Consider the following 6,618-nt stretch of genomic DNA (forward strand, 5'->3'; position numbering starts at 1 on the left):
CTGCAACTGCAAAGAAACACTTATTAAAACGTCATGAACAACTGGGGATAGTCAAACTATTGATGCAGAATCCAAAATCAAGGAATCTGTAGAAAAACTGAGTGATCATGCCATGACTGTTAAAATTGGAAGCATCATATTTGCAGCAAAGGACATTCTTGCCGAAAGGCTTATCATAAGAGAGCAGAACGGTTGCAAACCAAACCGAGTAGTGACTATTCTCTGATTCGTGAATTGCATAAGAAAGCTCTGGTCACTCTGATTACATTAAAACTGATCTGCTTGAGCAGAAAAAGCCTGAACTATTGATGTCCCTCCACTCAAGATATTTATCTATGTTCGCAGAAAATGGATCCAGTGACTCGCTGTACAGCAGTCAAAGTCTGGGTGTAAAAATTATGAAGCAATTCACTGGACAGCTGAGTATGGCTAAAATTATCAACCGACAAGGAAGTGTTATTCAGTCGTGAAAGGGACCAGCAAGATCCTTTTTGACTATGTATATTTTCCCGAAGCAAAAGTCATACAGACTGCCTTAGATTTGAGAGCAGCAATATTACAAATGAAAGTGGACTGTCAAGAATTACAATGTTCCTGAACAGCAGATGCTCTTGCACAAGGACAAGGGAATCCAACAGATATAGTCTCGTTTTTTCTGTGTCCTGTATACAGGTTCCTTAATAAACAACCAAATCAGTGAGAGAGTTGAAAGATACATTGAAAGTGGAGCACAAAATTCTGTTTATTCCACAACAAGGGGTGCAATAAAACCTTCTCAACACTTGTGTTTAGGACAAGGACTCACCACAAAATAATGGATGGAAAAAGAATGCAGGTTCTGATGAAGTCAGCTGACTTGACGGTGACCAGATACCTCAAGATTTCTGCCAACATATAGATGACGACATTGAAGCCATTGATGATGATGAAGAGCTTCATTATGACTCATCAAATGATGATTTAGATTACTGGAGCTAACAGTACAAAACACACGTAAGAATGTTACATTTTGAAAATGCTAAATAATCAGGCATTTTTTGACAGCAACAAAAGTTTTGGTAATTTCTAACTGTTTTTCAAACTCGACCATTTTTTCTGTTGTTGACATTCGCTAAAATGAAAGTATTTATCATGCAAAAAAAGCTTTTTTGTTAAATTTTGGAAAATATTAGCCATAAAACAGTCGTAATAGTGTATAAATGTGTTTTTTTTGTGTGTCTTATCTTTGTTCTTTGTTCTTTGTTCCTTTCACATTTTTTTCGAATTTTTTCATCCATTCTGATTCTTACTTTTTGTTCTCTTTCATCTCCTTTATTCTCTATTCCTCTCTTTCGTTATCTATCTCTCCAAGGAGAAGTGAGTTCTTGCAGAAATTTTTCTGTAAGGCACACTTGGCTACACCTGGATGGGATTGATGGTTGTGGAGTTGTAGCTGAAACCCAAATCACAAGGACACACAAGGAAATTTGACCGAGGTGGAGGTCATTCAGCCCATCATGCCTGCCCTACATCAACACCACACTAATTTATCAACACAAGATCAAAAGAAGAAAATGCAATTAAAAAAAAAATTTAATTCCGTGTTTTATGCGTTTTTTGTAGTCCCCCCCCCCACCCCCCAGAAGAGGCTGCATGGCCTTGGGTAAAAAAAACACAAAATCAACCACACAACACCCCTTGGCGAGACCCCCACCAACAGCACTCCATACACATGCACACATTCACCCATCAATGCTCAAACTACCTAAAAATCCTGCCAACATCCCTATACCCCTCGATCTCCATAACTTCCAGGTACCTATCCCATTCTAATTTAAACTTATCTACTGTTTCTGCTGCCACTAATTTTCCAGGGAGACCCCTGAGTGAAGGACCCCTGCTTTACTACCATCTTAACTCTCCTCTTCTTTACTATCAGGCAATGCCCCTGATCCTATCACTGTCTACTCTGTTGAATAATTCATCTGCACTTATTTTATCTCTACCTTTCATTATCTTGATAGATCCTCAGCTATTGGCAATTCTCCTGACTGTTCTTTTATAAAGTTGAAGCAAAATACCTGATTAATAAGCCTGCCATCTCACTTTCCTCACCAACCACTCTCCCGGTGATATTCCTCAATGGGCCCACACTGGTCCTAACCTGTTCTTTTCCCCTGATGTAATTAAATTCCTTGCTGTTATGTTTAATATTCTTAGCCATGTCCTTCTCATCCTCTCTTTTGCCTTGCCAAGTTATTTTCTTAACTTGCCTCTGTTTACTCCCATCGTGATATAAATCTAACTCCAGTCCTGTTATTTTATCCCTCATGAATGCCTTCTTCTGCTTCTTCTTAATGTCATTCATTATCTCACTGCTCAACCACCCTGACCTCCTTTCTGCTTCTAGTGTTGCACCTCATTCGAATGTACTTACTCTGCACTCTACACATTTGGTCCTTGAAGGTTTCCCATTTCTCTGATGTCGATTGTCCTATTGTTCGCTTCTCCCAATCTGCATCACCCAACTCTCTCCTCATTCCCTCAAACGTTGCCTTCCTGAAATCGAAAAGCCTTACTCTACCATCCTGAACTCTAACCCTTAACAGAATCTTTGTACACACTGTTGTGGTCACTTGCTCCGAAATGCTCCCCTTCCTCCACCTCCTCCACCATATTGGGCTCGTTACTTAAAAGGAGATCTAACACTGCACTCCCCCGGGTGGGCTTATCTCCAGACTGGGTTAAAAAGCAATCCTGGATTAAAACTAGGAAATCCTCATCCGCTCTGCCTTTTCCCTGTTCCTGGACCCAATCTATCCCTGGCAAGTTAAAATCCCCCATCATCAATACTCTTCCTTTTCCACATGCCCTTTTGAATTATTCATATACTCCTCCTTCCTCCTCTTCCTTCACACCCAGAGCCTTATAAAAGCATCCTACCAGGATTTTACTGTTTTTACAATCTCTAATCTCGACCCACACAGAATTCTCAACATTTATTTCTTCCTTAATGTCACCCCTGTCTCTTGATGCAATGTTGTCCTTTACCCAGATTGCTACTCCTCCTCCTATTCTCTCCTTCCTATCACACCGATACACCTTGTAGCCTTCTCATCTTGTCCTCCAGTTACTCTCCTCCTTGAACCATGTCTCACTCACTGCAACTGTATCGTACTTCTTGCTATGTACTTTGGCTTCAAGCTCTTCCATCTTATTATTTAAACTTCTGGCATTGGTATAGAATATATTTAACTTTTCCCTTCCTGAAATTCTATTTTCCTGCCTGGCCTTACTCATCACAATTCCATCATCACTTCCTTCCTTAAGAGCTTCCCCACCCTCCACTGACCTAAAAACGCCTGAGAATTGAATTATTGTGGAATCCTATCCAGGTGGTCCTCCTGATGACGCCATATTTACCCTTTACTTCTTCGGGTTCCTTCTTCGTTTTCTGTTTCATTGTGCTTGTACCATGTCCTGATGCTGTGTGGACTGTGCATCCCTACTGACAAACCTCTGGTGGCTTTACATGTTGCTATCTTTGAGCTTGGGGAGTCGCTGATTAAATCTACCTGTCTGGGTTTTTCCTGACATCTTTGTTCTTTGTTCCTTTCAAATTTTTTCCTCATTTTTTTTTGCAATTCTCTTTATTCATTCTAATTCTTGCTTTTTCTTCTCTTTCATCTTTTACCCTCTATTTCTCTCGTTCGTTATCTATCTCTTGAAGGAGAGGTGAATTCTTGCAGAAAATTTTCTGTAAGGCTCACTTGGTTGCACCTGGATGGGCTTGAGGGTTGTGGAGTACCGGCTGAAACCCGAATCCTGTCCAGGTTCCTCCTGATGACTCCATCTTTGCTCTTTACTTCTTCAGATTCCTTCTTGGTTTATCATTTCGTGACATTTATTTTGATACCTCACATACTATAGGAGATAGTTTTAGGCTCAAAAAAATTAAATTTCGATCTTATGGTACTATGAATAAAATTGACCTTGTGGGGCTATGAATCACAGGACTCTCACTCATTACCTGGCAGGCTGAGGACTGCAAGAAATGAATTTTTGAATTCCACACAAAATTTACCCCCAGAAAATGACCACAAACCTTTAGGCCTCAGACACATGATTAACATCCTGCTATCTCTTGGACTAATAGAAAAACCTCTCCCTTCTATTATAGTGTTTCACTGATGTCCCTCTATAACAACATCCTCATGAGGTTTTGTTCAGATTAGTTTTACCTTAATGTTCCCGGTCATGATGTTCTTGCTGTGGATGTAACTGAACGCAGATGCCGACTGGAAAGAAAGCACTGAATTAACGGGACGTTATGCAAATAGGAGTTTCCAACAACTGTTGTTCATTTGAAAAATCCTGATTTTAAACCACACAGTGAACACCACCAATAATGATGTCAATGCAGGCTCAGCTCACCTGGGAAATGATGGGACGTATCTTCTCCCCATCATAGATGCTTGATCTTGAAGATAAACACATCACCTGTGCAGATAAGTTAACATGAGTGAGTGAAATGAACCTTCAGAGGCGATAATAGGAACATGCAACACTCGGGATTCAGAGAGAGAGAGAGAGAGAGAGAGAGAGAGAGAGAGAGAGAGAGAGAGAGAGAGAGAGAAAGAAAGAAAGAAAGAAAGAAAGAAAGAAAGAAAGAAAGAAAGAAAGAAAGAAAGAGGAGCTTGTTGAGTTAAGTAGAGCGAAAAGTGTTTTGGGGGAATGGGTTGGACGGTGAAACTAAGTCACACGTTCCAATGTACATCATCAAAGCAAAGATATAAATTATTTTGATACATTGTAGATAATCATCAAAACTGTTTCAAGTGGTCACCTGTGCTTTTGATTTTGCATAAAAATGTGTACTAGAATGATGTACAAACATGAGGTAAAAGTTACAAAATTTTGTTTCCGGTCGCTTCGCTCCCTCGCACCACAGATCATTTCCATCCTCCCACTTTCTCTTGATTGTGTATGTGCGTGCGTGCGTCCTTCCTAAAAGTTTATATATCCTTACAGGGGCAGTTAAACCGATTTATAAATGTTTTTTTTTTTTAAAACGACCATGAAACACGAAGTTTTATTCTAGTATTAAAAAATTCTGGATCATTGATAATTCTAAACCTGTAATCGTCAGTATCCACAACCTTAATACACACGGATAAGGCTAAATGGCTATCAACTTGTGATTTTTCCACATTAGACACAAACATTCCACATGACAAGCCCGTAACCGCATTGGACAGGGCAGTAGCTGAAGCATTTTCATGAGGTAATGAAGTGTACGTTACAGTCTAGCAAGAAAGAGAAAACTGGTCGGTAAAGGAAAATCAATATTCATGTCGTTTTTGAAAAAAATTAACTGAAAAAAAAGCATTAGATTTCTCCAAAACAACAGTTTCTTTACATTTGGCAACAAGATACTCCAGTAGACAGTGGGACGTGGGTTCAGATCCAGGTTCAATTCGTAAAATGCAATATGAATAGTGAAAAATTTTTTATTAATGACATATTTATTAAAATACATTATTGATTTATTTGTGGTGAACTGCCACATGCAAATGATGAAGAGATAACACTGAACAACAAATTTCAAAAAATTTTTTTTACTGGAGATGTGTAAAGTGATTAAGACTAATTTGGGTACGCTGATTTCAAAAATCATAACCGTTTTGCTGTATCACGTCAGGATTTTCAGGAACAGAAATATTCCCATTGCCTAGAAGTCAGGATTTCAATGAAATTTACATATGTCTTTAACATGTCTATTTCGTACAATTGTTGTTAACTTGTGTTATATTTCTTTCTTTCAGATAAAGATGAGTAGGCGTTCCTGTACCAACTCGGCATGATGTCCTCGGCATGACAGAGACCTATGAGACTATGCGGCAGCTGCTTGATTCCATCAAGTACAATGACTTCAACTGGCACATCTGCGGAGACTTGAAAGTGGTGGTGCTGTTGTTAGGGCTGCAGTCAGGCTACACGAAATACATGTGCTTCCTTTGTCTCTGGGATAGCAGAGACGACAAGAATCACTGGACGAAGAAAGATTGGGAAGAGCGAAAAGAGCATGTACCTGGTCGACACAACGTGAAGCATGTCGCCCTTGTCGACCCAGCCAAGGTTTTCCTTCCACCACTCCACATAAAGCTCGGCTTGATGAAAAGTTTTGTACGGGCAATGGATCTGAATGGGCGTGGGTTTTTATACCTCAAGGAAAAGTTTGGCAACACCTTGTCGGAGGCCAAGATCAAGGCTGGTGTCTTTGTTGGACCACAAATCCGACAGATTATGAAGGGCGAAACTTTTCCGACAACTCTAAACCCCAAAGAGCTGGCAGCGTGGAGGAGCTTCAAAGCTGTGACGGACAACATCTTGGGGAACGAGAGCGCGGACAACTATGAAGAAATAGTGCAGCAGCTGCTGGAGTCCTTCAGGAAACTTGGCTCCAGGATGTCCCTGAAAATCCATTTCCTACACCAGCACCTGAACTTCTTCCCTGACAACTTGGGAGCAGTCTCGGACGAGCACGGCGAGCGATTCCACCAAGAGATTTCACTCATGGAGACGCGTTACCAAGGGCGGCACAACCCGAACATGATGGGCGATTTCTGCTGGTTCCTG

The 6,618-nt window shown here is 40.4% G+C and overlaps 1 long non-coding RNA gene across 1 annotated transcript in view; it reads right to left on the reverse strand.

The window, feature by feature from the left end:
* LOC147031106 (uncharacterized) overlaps positions 1-4,249 on the reverse strand; it is a 4,535-nt gene extending 286 nt beyond the window's left edge. Inside the window, exons 1-3 of the long non-coding RNA XR_015055833.1 lie at positions 4,221-4,249; positions 806-884; positions 1-6 (exon numbers count right to left, since the gene is read on the reverse strand). The exon at positions 1-6 is cut by the window's left edge and continues 286 nt beyond it. This is a non-coding gene — a long non-coding RNA (uncharacterized LOC147031106). The remainder of the gene's footprint in view (positions 7-805; positions 885-4,220) is intronic.
* Between the last annotated feature and the right edge of the window lie 2,369 nt (positions 4,250-6,618).

Source organism: Eptatretus burgeri, chromosome 3 (assembly GCF_056783735.1).
Source record: "Eptatretus burgeri isolate ZD-2024b chromosome 3, Ebu_testis_v1, whole genome shotgun sequence".
Classification (NCBI taxonomy): domain Eukaryota; kingdom Metazoa; phylum Chordata; class Myxini; order Myxiniformes; family Myxinidae; genus Eptatretus; species Eptatretus burgeri.